Below are 15,748 nucleotides of genomic sequence, written 5' to 3' on the forward strand. Positions count from 1 at the left end.
TGAGTCGTCGTCAAGATGGTTTCAATAGAACGCGATATGATGTTCTGTTGAAGTTACTATGAACTCGCTGTTTTTGTATAGACACATTTGGAACAACCACATTCGAAACAGTATTGCTAGTTGACCAACTGGCGTGCGCTTTAATTATCCACCTTGAAAGACTGGATTCAGTAAATCACAGTAGATAGCCTACGATCATACCAACACTGCGAGAAAAGGCGTCTCGTAGAAAACACAGGCATCGAAGCAAGGAAAGTAGATGCAATACAAACCATTCCGCTTGCAAATGAGCGTTTCATATTCGCTTTGACACCTAATATAGCACAAACAAAGCACTACGGTGTCAACTGTCAACAGTATTTTGGGACTACGAAGTTGCGAATTTGCGTATATAGGCGCATGCATGCTCCATTCCATCCGAAACTGTTCTGCGTTCCTTCGAGACATTCGTGAGGGGCGGGTAATTTGTACCTACTGTAGAGGGAAACACTTCAAAACGAGATTTCGCAGCGCAATGTTTCCGCCAAATCCACTTTATCGTTTATATTTCCCGCTGTTGTTGCCTGATCTAACGCCACTTTCCAAGCAATGCTATATGTTTTAAAAGTGAAGCTTTGCGAACCGCGCCAGGTTTGCGTGACCGTAAGCGCAGCGTGACTTTTCTGTCGCCGAATAGGCTAACCAATCGCAGCGGAGGACGCGCGTGACGTCACCGCCACTCACCGCTGGGTTCCTTGCACAACCACCAGATTGCGCTCGTCTCTATGTAGATTCACAGCGGAGGAAAAGAACTAGGAAGCTTACCAGCAAGTATGCTGCCTTTCCTGGATGATATTCTTCAGTTTAGCTTTCAGAATCTTAAGAATTAGGAAAACGCGTAAAAGATATTGGTGCAAAGCGTAAGTTCTTTATCTGTATGCACTGAACGCTAATCCAAATTTCTTTATATTTTTCGAAAAGCTTCCATTTGTCGTCAAAGTCAACATGTGGCCCTGTAACGTAAAACTATTCCACTCTGATTCTATTCCAATCTTGGGACGTATCTGTGCAGATCTTAAGCACCATGGGAAGTTTGCTGGTAGCTGCCTATCCAGCATTGAATGGGGCCCGTAAAGAATCAATAGTTGGACCTGCGGACGTTTGTGCCGAGCAAGCAGCTGTGTGTTTGACGCGAAAGTTCGCTTGACGACAGCAGCAAGACGAAGACCACGATGCTGGCGACAACGATATGACTGCAACGGCACGATCTGTACTCCGCTCATTCGAAGCGAGTTTACGTAGGAACACCGTAGCGCATAGATAACGAGGACGTGAAAACAGACACACCGAAGCGCTTGTGTTTCACGCTTGTATATGTGCGTCTTTTTTTCGTGTCCTCGATTAAGCGCTCCTAAGTATATTCTATCAGCATGGGCGAACGTCAATGCTCACTCAGTTTAAGAAGTTACGAGTGTTCGGTTCTACATGGATACTGAACGGGCGACTACGTGTTGTATACACTCTTAGGTACCTATGTCTAAGTCATGGGATCTGCGTTAAAACGGCCATGGCATTTATACTCCAACGCGATACACATTTGTCCCTCATGAAAGCGCGACAGCGTCGCACAGTTTCTACCTAGCGTTAGCAGCTTCGATGACAGGACGCGGGTACCAGTGTGGATACTGAAGACACCATCTAAAATAGCGCCTCTTAGCCCGAGCGACCGTAAGAGAGCAATGCAAGTAACTCGCCCGTGGCACAGAGCCAAGGGGTTTGAAAGCGCTGTCTATACACGACGACAGCTTTCGGTGACGGCACACCAAAGGAGGTACATCCAAAGCTACTTTCACGCACTCGCACGTGCGTAGCTTCTGTTTTCGTGTTACGAGGCCAAGTGGCGCCCCAATTTCGCTGGAAGCTTACAGGACCAGGAAATCCAGACATTGACGCCAAAAAGCCAGAAATCTAGGAACAGCAGAAACGGAAATTCTTTTCGCAAGCAAGCTGATTCTTTGTTGTGAAAAAAAATCTTCAACGAATAATTGATGATGATGATATGTGGTTTTTAATGGCGCAAGGGCCAGTTATGGCCAAAGAGCGCCATGACAAATGGTAGTTAAAGGATTTATTCTGAATGGCGTGGACAGTGAATTTATTATGGTAGGTGTGACATGGCTGTATAAGGGCCTAAAAACTTTCGCTGTAAATGACGTAAATACATAGCTAGTAAAATGATGACACTGATTAGTTATGGACGTGGACGATGGCAGTTGTGTTTTGATAAAAACATATGAAAACGAGACAACAGTTACACTAAATCATTAAGACGGCCCTTGAATGTAAGGGCTGGTAATCACGTGTTAATATTTCTTGGACAAATTATTTTCAGAATGTCGGTTTCAGCTAAGAAATCTAAAACTATTTGCAGTTTAAAAAGCGGTTCATCACTGAGAAAAAATGCAGGGTGAAGTGGTATATTTTCCCGATATGCAGAAGAGAAATACTTTTTCCTCTCTGTTTCCATTGCAGGGCACTGGATAAGAACGTGGAGGACCGTTAGGCTATCGCCGCACCTACTACAAGTAGGAGGATCCCCGCCAGTCAAGAGGTAGGAGTGAGTACTGTAAGTGTGTCCTATTCTTAATCGGCAAAGGAGTACCTCTTTGTACCGTGGTGTTTTGTCACTTATCCAATTCTGCAGTTTTGGTTTTATAATACGTAACTTATTCAATGTCTGTGTATCCCACTCTGCTTGCCAATGTTTCCTCAATCTACGGCGCAGAAAGGGCTTTAGGTCTGTGGCAGGAATGGGGATATTTCCATCTGTGTCGCTAAAACTCACTGACGTAGCGTTTTCGTCAGCAGCTACGTTGCCTTTTATACCTTTATGGCCAGGTACCCAGCATAGGGTAATCGCTTGGTTGCACATATACGCGAAGCACAACAAGCTATAGAGCTCATTCAAAACTGGATTACCATGATTTCGTAAGCTAATTAGGGCTCTCACGACACTTAATGAGTCTGTAAATACAACAGCCTTAGCGATATTTCTGCGCCTTATGTTTTTAATAGCCGAAAGTATAGCGTACGCTTCTGCCGTGAAGATACTAGTGTGTGGGTTTAGTGGTCCAGATGTTGAAAATGAGGGTCCGAGAGCTGCGTACGCAACACCAGCAGGAGACTTTGAGGCATCTGTGTAATATTCGTCACAGGAATACTTCTCTTTAAGTTCTAGAAAATGCGATTGTATGTGGGCCTCAGGTGCTTGTTTCGATATTTCTAAGAAGGAGATGTCACATCTTATAGTCTGCCACTCCCAAGGCGGTGGAAGCCGTGTAGGAGCCATTAGGACATTGTGTAAAAGAGGGACCCCTGTGTTTTCTGAGAGCGCTTCCAACCGGAGGGACAGAGGAGGCCTTGTGGCCGGGTGGTTACGAAACAGCCTAGCAGTGGACAAGTCGCTAATAGTGGAATGACAAGGATGTTTAACATCTGAGCTAACTTTCAGGGCGTAGGAGAAAGTTAAATATGTCCTTTGGTAGTGCAATGACCATTCGTTTGATTCGACGTAGAGGCTTTGCACAGGGCTAGTCCTAAAGGCGCCTGTAGCAAGGCGGATACCTAAGTGGTGAATAGGATCTAGCATTTTCAAAGCGCTAGGTGCGGCAGAATTATAGACTATTGCTCCGTAGTCAAGCCGTGTTAATATTAGGCTTTTGTAAAGTTTTAGAAGGCACCGTCTGTCGCTTCCCCAAGATGTACGTGATAAGAGCTTCAGCAGATTGATAGTCTTGAGGCACTTTGCCTTAAGGTACTTCAGGTGTGGCACAAAGGTTAGTTTACTGTCTAGAAGGATCCCTAAGAATTTGTGTTCACAGCTCACAGATAACCGTTCTCCATTGAGATTGATTACGGGTTCCGGCAGTATACCTCTCTTATTAGAGAACAGAACGCACGTACTTTTTCTCGGATTTAGCTTAAAACCATTTTCGTCCGCCCACTTAGATAATTTATTTATGCAAAGCTGCACATGTCGCTCACAGATACTTGGATTACATGATTTAAAACCTATCTGGATATCATCTACGTATACAGAATAAAACATATTACGTGGTATGGCAGTCTGGATGGAGTTCATTTTGACAATAAAGAGAGTGCAGCTCAGCACACCTCCTTGTGGAACACCAGCCTCTTGCATAAATGGACGAGACAGAGCGTTACCAACTCTAACACGGAAGGTGCGATCCGAGAGGTAACTCTGAATGACGCATAGCAAGTTGCCTCTAACTCCCATTTCAGACAGATCACGGAGGATTCCAAAGCGCCAGGTTGTGTCGTATGCCTTCTCCATATCTAAAAATACGGACAGGAAAAACTGTTTATGGACAAAGGCATCACGGATATTTGTCTCGATGCGGACAAGGTGATCTATTGTGGATCTACCCTCTCTAAAACCGCACTGTAAGGGATCGAGTATCTTGTTGCTTTCAAGAAAATGGATGAGGCGACGGTTAATCATTTTCTCAAATAATTTGCATATACAACTTGTCAGAGCTATAGGCCTATAACTGTCGGGTGAGGAAGGGTCCTTGCCCTCTTTGAGAATGGGGATTATGATTGCTTCTTTCCAGGCAATCGGAATGTAGCCTGCGGAGAACATAGCATTGAAGAGTGACAGTAGTGTTTCTTGGGTTTCAGTGTGTAGGTGTCTGATCATCGCATACATTATTCTGTCACTTCCTGGGGCGGACTTGTTGCAATAGTTCAGTGAGGACTGGAACTCAGCCATTCCAAATGGACGATTGTATGCTTCATTGGATGAGCTGTTCCCACCCAATTTCATTTGTTCTGCTAGTCGCTGGTATTTTAGGAATGTATCTGTATAATGAGATGCACTTGAAATGTGCTCGAAATGTGCTCCTAGACAATCTGCCTGATCCTCAAGAGTGTCTCCTTGTGTACTTAATAAGGGTAAGGGATGAGTTTCGCGACCTTTTATTTTGTTCACCCTGTTCCAGGCTTTTCGTTCTTCTGTATACGAGTTAATGCTGCTGTAGTTTTTCCAACTTTCTCGTTTAGCGCGGCGGCGCGTTCTTCTATCTTGCGACTTGATTGCCTTGAAATTAATCAGATTCTCTGTGGTTGGGGAGTTACGGAGGAGGCTCCAAGCCTTGTTCTGCTTTTTCCTGGCTTCCCTACACTCCTCATTCCACCATGGGATACGTCGTTTCGAGGGCGAACCATTTGTTTGGGGAATGCATACCAATGCAGCCTCAATAATGAAAGCTGTTATGTACGCTACTGCGTCGTCTAAGCTAAGATCAGAGATATCATTCCAGGGCAGCTGCGTTAGTTCGCGAAACTTTGTCCAGTCGGCTGAGTCGACTTTCCATCGAGGAAGATGTGCATGACAATCACTTTGTTTTTTAAGGTTTAGAACGATGGGGAAGTGATCACTGCCATAAAGGTTATTAGTGACATCCCACTGGAGATATGGCACAATTGTACTAGACGCTATGCTTAGGTCTATCGAAGAAAATGTTTTATGTGTAGGGCTGTAAAATGTTGGCTTTTTCTTGTTAAGCAAGCAGGAACTTGAAGTGAATAGGATGTTTTCAATAAGCCGTCCTCTCGCGTCACAGCGCGAATCCCCCCACAGTGTGCTATGCGCGTTTAGATCACCGACGACAATGTAAGGGTGACGAAGCTCATCAATAAAGCTTTGAAATGTTGCGCTAGAGAGTTGATAACTTGGGGGGATATATACAGACGTGATGGTAACTAGTTTATTGAATAGAACTGCTTCGATAGCCACTGCCTCAAGAGGAGTTTGGAGTTGCAGTTGCCGACAAGCAACGCCTCTGTCGACTATTATTGCGACACCACCGGACGATGCAACAGCATCATCTCGGTCTTTCCGGAAAATAACGTATTGCCTAAGAAAGTTTGTTTGTGTCGATTTAAGATGTGTCTCCTGAACACACAGCACCTTTGGATTGTATTTGTGTAAGAGTTCTTTGATATCATCGAGGTTGTGGATCAGGCCTCTCACGTTCCAGTGTAATATTTGTGTATCCATCTTGTTTGTGTTTATGTGCTGTGTGTCAAGAAATATCACTTAGGTTGGTTCAAGGGACCTTTCCAGGCCCCTTGACGCGGGGTATTTCTTTTTTCTTGGCGCGCTCCAGGGAGCAACGCCGTGCCTTCGGCGTCTGAGACGCCGGAGAAGTTTTCGTTACATCCATCGCCTCGTCAGAGGCGCTGGATGACGCCCGCTCAGCGGGCACGCGTGGGGGTTTTTCGGGCCTGTCTGCGCGAGCAGTGGCCCTGGGACCGGCAGGCTCAGAGGTCTGCTGGCCCTTCGTGGTAGGGGGCGGAGGAGCAGTGGCTGCTCCCGCCAGGGGGGCTGATGGCGTAACCGCCGTCACACTCCGTGTGACTTGCGCGGCCGCCAGAGGATGTGGCGCTGCCCCCCGGCGCGTCACATCACTGTAGGACGGATTCGGTTGGTTATGTACAGAAAAACGCTTGCGCGCTTCCGGAAAAGAAATGTTTAGTTTGACCTTCAGTTCGATTATTTGTTTTTCTTTTTTCCATGACGGGCACGATCGCGAATAGGCGGGGTGGTCTCCGTCACAGTTAGCGCAGTGGGTTGTAGAAGAACAGGTGTCCGATGTGTGGTCTTTAGATGCACATTTTGCACAAGTAGCACGCCCTCGGCAGCTCTGAGACCCATGCCCAAAACGCTGACACTTGAAGCATCGGCGCGGATTGGGGATGTACGGTCGTACGCGTAGTTTGCAATATCCCGTCTCTAATGAATCAGGTAGTTCACTTGTTCCAAATGTTATTATTAGATGTTTTGTTGGAATTTCCTTGTCGTCACGCCTTAACTTAATTCGTTGCACCTTTACTACGTTTTGTTCTTGCCATCCTTCCAACAGTTCGCTCTCACTAAGTTCAAGGAGGTCGTCATCAGAAATGACACCACGTACAGTGTTCATTGACCGGTGGGGGCCCACAGAGACTGGAATGCCACCGAACGCAACAAGTTTGGTCAGTTTGCTGTATTGGAGCTTGTCACGCACTTCGAGAAGAAGGTCGCCGCTTCCCATCTTAGTTACTTTGTAACCAGAGCCGATTGCTTCAGTCAGACATTTTGCGACCACAAATGGGGATATTGTGCGAACTGTTTTGGTTTCATGCTGGCTATGTATTACATGGTATTTGGGGAAAATTTCTTTCGGTTTCAAGAGGAAGTTGAAAGTTTCATCGGTGCGCCCCCTCTTCAGGGAGCGATCAAGGAGTGGGGGGAAATTTGAAGCCATATATAGAATTGCTGTATTCGGCAGGAATGCCCGCCGCCCACCTCGGAGCCCAACCTGGGGACGCCACAGGATTAGAAACATTCTATTCTGCGTACGCCAGCGGTACAATCCCACTATAACCTAATATAAATACCCAAGACTGGATATATTACACAAGGTTAACCCTTGCCGCCAGGAAAATAACGAAGTAATAAGAAGTGAAGAGAAGACAGGAGAGATAGAAAAGTAAGAGATAAAGACGAAGATTTGAGAGGAAGAGATAGGAAGAGGCGACTGCCGATTTCCCCCGGGTGGGTCAGTCCGGGGGTGCCGTCTATGTGAAGCAGAGGCCAAAGGGGTGTGTTGCCTCCGCCGGGGGGCCTTAAAGGTCCAAACACCCAGCATCGGCTCAACCCCCAGGATCCCCTTTTCCCCAGACACGGCTAAGCCGCGCACGGCTACACGCGGGAGGGTCCAACCCTCGTGTGCTCGGGTCCGTGGTGTCGCCACACACCAAACGCCTGCTGACGCAGACGCCCCTGCGGGGTTCAACGAATAATTAAAGTAATACTTGGTACGGTTTCTTTTACGCTAACTAGCTTCCAGTGAACATTCCCGAGCTGTGTGCAGATAGCAGAAAAACGAAGTGTACTTCGACTCCGTAGCTGTGGCTGCGCCGCCACAGAACGTTTTCGCCGGGTATAGTCCAGGTCTGCTTCAGAGGAGTATCTATAAAGACATTGGCCGGCTGCGCTTGAAGACAGTTGTTCGATCCCTCCGTTGCTCACGCGTTTCTTTTTATTAAAGAGGCGTGAAACAAGACGAGACAGAGACAAGCCTAGTGTAAGGTACCCGGAATGGGGCTAAGAACGCTTCGCATTGAATGGTGAGCCAGGGTCCTCCCCCTCCCCCCCCCCCCCCACTCAAAGAAAAGCACGAAGTACTAAACAAAAATGAACATCGTGTATGGTGTGTTTTTTTGACTGACATGAAATTGTGCGTCGCGAGAATGTACCTCTAAGTCAAACTGTCAACACAGCTTCTACACCAAGGTCCTGAAGCATCCGAGAGAGAGAGATAGAAAAAAAAAGATAAATTAAAGGCACGGAGGTTAACCAGGACTGAGTGCGGTTGGCTACCCGGCACTGTGGGAAGGAAAACGGGAGGAAAATATTAATAGAACGCTTCCCAGAGTTCGTGCGAGCTGGGTGTGACCAAACTTGTCCAAAGAAGGGCACTGAATTTTGCACCACATTAATTTCCCAGCGCATTCTCTATAGATAGTGCGTGAGTTTTTGGCACACGATGTCATCGCTGGGAGCATCTCTGCTCGCTAGATACAGCCACCCTTGCGGCTTCACTCTCTCTGTCTCTCTCTCTATTGTTCCCCACATACAAGCTGCTGCTCTGGGGGCGTCATTTAGCGGTTGGGATGACAAATAAAAAGCAAACAACTCCACTCCTGAAGCGCCTAACGAAAGAGGGCTTCAAAAGATGCGTTCAGCAATAAAAAAAGAGGTGAACCAGGGAACTCTGCCGAATTGGGAGTATCTTGAGGCTGACCACAACTTAGTATGTGAAAGTCTCCGAAATGAATATCTTAAACGAACATGCAAGACCACTTCGGAAGACCTCCTACCCCTGGTGTCTTTAATATTATGCGAGAAAATTGAATACCTTGTGAAACAAAGCGCAGGGGCGTACTGTGACTTGTTTTCTAAGGCCACGGTGTCTAGCACGTGAAAAGCGCACTTAACTTGATTTACTTACACCACTAATCCACCTTACATCTCCGTACACATCGCCCGTTCGGGTTGAGGAGCCAATCGGGGACCAATATATTAAGGTCTGGCAACCATACAGGCTTGTATGGCAGGAGTTGCCTTAGCAAAGGATGCTGCGTTCTGTGGAGCCTGCAGCCAAGTTCAAACAACGAATCCATGCAATTTCTGTTCAGAGGGATGAATCTAAAAACCCTTCTCGTGCTTTTTTTTGTTTGCGTAAGTTTTTTACTTGACTCGCCATAATTATACGAACTTTCGGAGATTTTTTTCTTGTTTTGTTTTGCTTTATACTTGATGTAGATGAAATGTTTTATGGCGATGGCGCACCGCACCCAGAAAGCAGCCTCTAAGGTTGCATTTCTCCAAGTTTAGTAGTCTTATTTCGCAGTTACATCAACCTGCACCTATGAACTGGTAACACTCCTAGTGTCTCTAAAAGTAAGGCAAACTTGCGCCACAGTGAGAATTCTGTTGCAAGTAAAAATAGTCCCTTTTTGATCGCGTACATGTCTGCTCTGTATATTCAACGGATGGTTCTCTTTCCCTTTTTGTCTCACTGGCCTTGTCACATGATGCATTTTATCAACGCAAGGTGTCTCAACGCTCTTGTCTGCTCGCGAGTATAGTTGTATTACAACTGCCACTCAGACTTCCGCGTACAGCATCGAAACAGAACAGAGAGGTGAACAGAATTGTTCTGGTACCTTTGCAGGAGCAAGATGCGAGCAAGAGCAAGAACCATATGTAAATACCCACATTTTTCATCGAAGACAGGGAATATTTGGTAGCACAAAAATTAGCCACATAACCAGTGTCACTACGTAGGGCTATCTGCTGTTATATGAAGCTTGCGTTTGGCCTGGGAAGCATTTCTAGACTACGGGAGGCTTTGAACCTTTGTCCAACGTCTAACCCCTGACTTGGGCTGGCAGAGCGTTCACAGCGGCTTCTGAACCTTTTGTAGAATCGGTTCGGAACAGTTCCTCCAATAAATTCCGGTCCAGGTTCGCTTCTAAGATGGCTGAAAAATAACGCTTCGGTTCAATTCTGGTTCAGTTGAAAATAACGGCTCAGCTCCGGTTTTGGCTGCAGTTACGATTTCTCTTCTACACTGTGGTCTAAGCCCGTCTTTGTACCGTACATGCGACAGCCCTTCACCTAGGATGCCCTCTCGACCGTGACCACTGGGTTCAATTGGGCCCCTACCATGTTTGCCTCTTAAGACTATCTATGCAAAAAAGAAACATGCTTATGCATTTACAAAGATAAATTTTTATTTGGACTAAAGAAAAAAAAAACACATTAAGATCATGAACTACCTCGCATATTACAAGAAAACTTTACCATGTTCACTGTAATAAAAGAATCAACCAACAAATCAGAGCTCGTTTTCAAGCAGAGCTACTATAAGCGCTTATTCAATATTCTTCTAGTGTTCTTATGTGCTGCAGCAAATGCTATTTCATCCCCCCCCCCCGCTTTTAACAAATTTATATAATCTGACTTTACGTTGCCGCTTCCCATAACGGCCGGTCGATTCGTGGTGCGCGGTTTGCGGCGAACTCCGCGCGATGGCGCCACACCTTCGAGTGGAGGCGCTCTTCGAATCGATCGCGGCCGTCAGTTTAAAGGGTGTTCACTCGGGCCGAAGGGAAACCACCTCGCAGCAAGCCGTAAAAAGGGAGAATCGTGCCATGTCACGGCGACGTCACGGCTTCGTCTGGAGGCGTATAGTGACGTCGCTCTCGTCCTTTAGGGAATGACGACCTTTCCCCTGAGAGAGGCGCGAGCAGTCGCTCCCGTTGGGGAAGAGTGAAATCCCGTCCGCGGCTCCGGCTTTCACTGGTGACACTTCTATAAGCTGGCTGGGCGCGTCCTTGGCGCTCGCGGGAGAATTTCGCCGGAGGGAAATGGCTCGGTAATCCCGCCGCTGAAAAGACTGCCAATGCGGCCTCGGTAGCGCAAGCCGCTCCTGATTCGTTATCTGCTATATACATGCTATCGCTGTTGCTAAACGACGACGAAACGCTTATAATTTATTTGCGTATTTGTTTGCCTTTACCTTCGAGGTAACAGGTGCGTTATAGAGAGGAGGGTCGAAATAAAATGCGCATATGATGCATTACTTTTCGCTATGCTGACTTTCAGAAATAAACCGGACTGACGGATCCACATGTAACGATGATTAATGGACTTTACTGGTTCCCTTTACTGCTCCGGTTTTCTGTAAGCAAACTTAAAAACTTGTGAATAAAGAAGAAGGCAGTCCACATGCAATACAGATACTTGCCATAGTATTTTGGTAAAGACGTATACATAAAGTTTAGTGCGATTGGCGGGAGATAGAAGGCGAGACTGAACATCATGGAAGGCTGAATTGAAATAATTGCATTTAGATTATTTGTTTCACTCTGAGGGTAACCGTGTGCACTAATTATAATGGTTGAGCAGAAAACGGCACCCTCACGACAACTTTTGTACTTGTCCGGATTATTCGAAGGCTTTCAGAACTTGTCTTCCGGGAACCCAGAAACACTTCGAGAAAGTACTTGAAGTGAAAGATTTAAGCTTTGTAACCAACTTATACTAAGCGTTTTTCCATCTCGATTCGACGTCAGTTGCTCTATGGGACGTTTATTCGAAGGTTTTCACGTTCTGGATAACCTGGTTGCTAGGCGTTGCGTTTTAAATTAAACGACAGCTCAGTTAAACTACGTCAAGCCATCGCGGTCAGTTAAAACTGCAACACTTCTCGCACTACTTCTCACTTGTCAATGTGGCACTCATCCATAGGCTTGGCCAAGGTACGTCACAAACGCAATGTGTCCCTTCTTCATCAGTCAGCAACATGCACGTCTGTGCGTGAAGGTTCATTTGTCATTTCCTGACAACGCTTTATGTAAAGGTTCCGGACGTGATCACGTCTATACAGTCTGTTGGGTGACATATTCTTTTTGGGCGCTCACAGCATAACTCTCGATTTGATCACTGACAATTTTCGAATACTTTAGATTTGCAGTTAGATGTAGCGCGTCGGGTTTTTCTCAGACATGCAAGAAAGACACCGATCGAGGATTTTGGACGCTGTACTAGGAAACAACGGAGACGCAGTGTAACCATGCGGGTTCATCGCAGAACAACGATAGCTATGGGGGGCGGGCTCCACTACTGGAAAAGCTGGCGCCGTCCTGAGCGTGACGTAGTATGAGGGATCACATGGGCTGAGCGGCTGCGTCACCTGCTTCGGAAGCATGGAAGCCAGCTGAAAACGGAAGTTTAAAGCCCCACATGCGCTGCGGTTCTGATTAAGTAGGGAGGTTTTCCCGCATGGTGTGCTTAACAACACTTGAAAGCCCTATAATAGGTAATGACTGCCTCATAATGCGTGCAACATGGTAAGCTACTGCTCGGTGCCGCAGTACCAGACGTACACAACAGAGCCCGGTGTCAGCCTTCACACGTACGCGCAGGACAAGAAGCTGCGTGAATCTTGCATCGCGAAACTTAGAATCACCAAGCAGCGATCGGTTGCAGCTGGGGTGTGCAGCAAGATTTCCGCGAGGAAGATTTGTGATGCGGCGCCGGGACTGTGATGTTCCGTAAGTAGCAGAAAGCGCGCACTGACACGCTTGCCCGTGCTGGCTTACCGGCTAATGTCATGAAGCTTTGGTCTACGAACTTGTTGATGCTAGTTATTGGCAAGTGCAGCGTAATGGAAAGGAAACGGTAAGAAGCACATTAAGAAGATGTGGGGCATATGCGCAAATCTTGGGTAGCACCAAACATATATGCACCTGCTTGTGTAGCACCGAACATTGAAATGTACGGGATTAAGAAAAAGAAGAAGCGGCTAATTGCTCACTGAGAAGATCGGTAAACTTACAGTGCGACTAAATTTGAGAAATAACTATATCGAAACGTCCAAGGCTTTATAATAAAACAAAAAGAAAGCTTGAATCGTTGCGACGGCACATCACAAGTCGCCGTCGTAGGCGTCGAAATTCCTAGTTATAAGGATATATTTTTGAACAGCTCTGAAAGTGCCCACGTCACAATGGAATAATGATTGCTTGTGCACTGTACAATGCTCGTATGCTGCGGCCTAAAGCTCAAGGCACTGTGCAAAAACGCACTCGCGGTGAAAGTCAAACATTATGCTCGGAATGCATGCAAACACGCAGTCCGTCACCGCGAAACCGTGCGATTGCTGCATTGAGGCTTCGGTCTGCTCTTCTCCATTGGGGTACACGGACAGCCCGCAATAACAACATATTTCACATAGTTCACTCTCAGCGATTGCCGATCTTTCACGAAAAAGAAGCAGGTTCGGGTGACTCCATCGCGGCGACCGCGCGCAGTGGGCGTTCCCTGTACGTATTCGGTAAGGAGCTCTGTAAACCATTCCGTGAGTTTCATTTGGTCAACATTATCATATTGAGAGCAAAACACTTCCTTCGTTTTGAGAGTACTTACAGAAATGTCCAGCAGGGCCCCTACGGGGTGTTTTTATTGAGCGCTAAACAGCCAAACCTATGAGGAGCGCGCCGCGTCATCCCTCATGCTGTGCAAGCGAGGCGCTTCCGACAGATGGCGACTCCGTACGTCCTCGCCCCAAATATAGTTGGAGTCCCCTTTCAGGCGAACTTTAAAGTACCCGCCCGAGACACGCCTGGGAGACAAGTGACGTGGAGGGATGCTTCACGCGGGAGAGCTTCACGCCTTTATCTACGTCTTTTTTTTTCTTTATCTTTGTTATTGCGACAGCCTTACGGGCGGAGAGCACACGCTTTGTAGATATCCGCCTGACGGACAATGCGATGCGGTTACGAAAGGAGCGCAGTGTGACGCCGCCTCTGAACAAGCACTAGCTATCAATCACTGTCAATCAATGAGAAACTACCACTTCACGCATGCGCCCGGTTTCCCAAAAGGCGACTTTGGCACGCAAGTGCAAGCGTGAACTCTGTGGTGTCATGGTAAGCGCATTGGGCTGCTATGTGGGAAGACAGAGGTTCGGACCCACCATCAGAAACGCATTATATTTTTATATCGCATTATAGGCGCACTTCAATAGCTATGGACCTATATTTTTTTATCTATGTAGTTGAATACCTTAAAGGCACTTGCGGGCATTACATAGGGGAGCATTTCAGGTGAATGCATAAATATAATTTATAAACAATAAACATGAAAGACAAGAATACAAACAAGAAAACAAGAAAAAAAAACAGCAAGTTGGTTTGAACCGAGGTGATCAAATCTGCATAGCTAAAAAATATATAAACCAAATACATTGAAGAGGAGTATAGAACATGTTGTTGCATAGCCATTAAAACACTGATCATAAATACGTTAAAAAGAACACTGCATACATATAGCGTAGAAAGACTACATAAAATTACAGATAAAGACTATATATTTTAACATAAAACTCGTGGTGCATCGAGCTTACTCGAGCACGTCATAGTACGCACGCAATCGGAATTTTGTAAGAGAGTTACCGGCTTAGAAATGACACTTCTAAAAGTGAGTGTATGCAAAGTCTCCCGCGACGAGCGCACACGCGTCAGTAGAGACGTCAAAAGCTAAGTATGCCACCGGATTAGTAATGCGAAGTATTCATTTCTTGCGTGGAGGAGGGAAGGGGGGGGAGGGAGGGGGTGTAGCTTGTATTGGCTGCATTCGGTTTCACAGGACATAGTATCATTAGTAGTTAATGTCTGGATAATTACCGAAAGGTTAGGGGTCTGCGCAGTTCCGCATAGGCAAATAAATTGTAGAACCATATATTACTTCTCGCACTTGTCGCATATTGTGCGGGTGTTTACTAAGTGCACGTTTTTATTACGTGCGCGTGTTACTAAGTGCATCTACTAAGTTCCACAGTGCGGGACCACGTATTGCGCACTATGGATGGGTGATTAAAAAATAACTGTACCAGAAAGGCACAGGTGAAGTGCAGCGTCCATCAACAGCATTGTTGGTTCTCGAAAAGTCATGGTACGAGTACACCCGTGCGGAAGTATTTGACGGGACATGCAATTCTCTTGTGGAAAGGCAGTAAAAGTGAGGTTCTTGTACTTCAAATGGCAGGCTTTGTTGTGGGATCGAGACAAGCTCAACGGACAAGAGCCTCTTGAAGACAGGTTGCGTATTTGGCGAATATTCCAACCGGCCCAGAGTTGCGCGGTTTACGAATCTAACCGATCTTACAAAGCTACAAACTTCAAGATCACACAGCTTAGTTTCTTGTGTGCTTGCTTTACTGCTCTTGCAAGTTGTTCAATCTCATCAACCCGTCCTCACTGTCCTATCAAGAAATATTGTCTTGTGCAACACAAACTACAATGACGCGTTTTCGGCGCGCCTTTAATGACGCGTGCCTCAGTGAGAACCAAAGAGAAAGAAAACGGAAATTGGCTCATGTAACATTGCCCTTAAATGCCAAACAGCGCCATCTCTCGCATAAAACTGTATGAGACGTGAGACATTTGAAATTTTTTTATTACTTCTTAAAAAGGTCTTCTTCTTTTTTTCCATTCCGGACATGTCTTAAGGTTTCTTTGAGGTTTCATTTCCCCTTGTTTCATCTGCTTGCATTTTTTTTTCTTAGAGGCAGCTTCCGCTGTGGGTCACATGCTTGACCCGTTGTCACGTGCTTTGTCCTTTGCGCAA

The 15,748-nt window shown here is 46.2% G+C and overlaps 1 protein-coding gene across 8 annotated transcripts in view; it reads left to right on the forward strand.

Moving 5' to 3' along the window:
* Positions 1–15,748, forward strand: part of LOC135911930 (cholecystokinin receptor type A-like) — a 463,919-nt gene that overhangs the window by 357,152 nt on the left and 91,019 nt on the right. The window contains exon 1 of one of the 8 annotated variants that reach the window (XM_070525687.1): positions 12,406–12,437. The exons of the other annotated variants lie outside the window; for them this stretch is intronic. The gene's annotated coding sequence lies outside the window, so the exon portion shown is untranslated. Of the gene's footprint in view, positions 1–12,405; positions 12,438–15,748 lie in introns of those variants that run through there. 8 annotated transcript variants of the gene reach the window in all.

Source organism: Dermacentor albipictus, chromosome 9 (assembly GCF_038994185.2).
Source record: "Dermacentor albipictus isolate Rhodes 1998 colony chromosome 9, USDA_Dalb.pri_finalv2, whole genome shotgun sequence".
In the NCBI taxonomy this organism is placed as follows: domain Eukaryota; kingdom Metazoa; phylum Arthropoda; class Arachnida; order Ixodida; family Ixodidae; genus Dermacentor; species Dermacentor albipictus.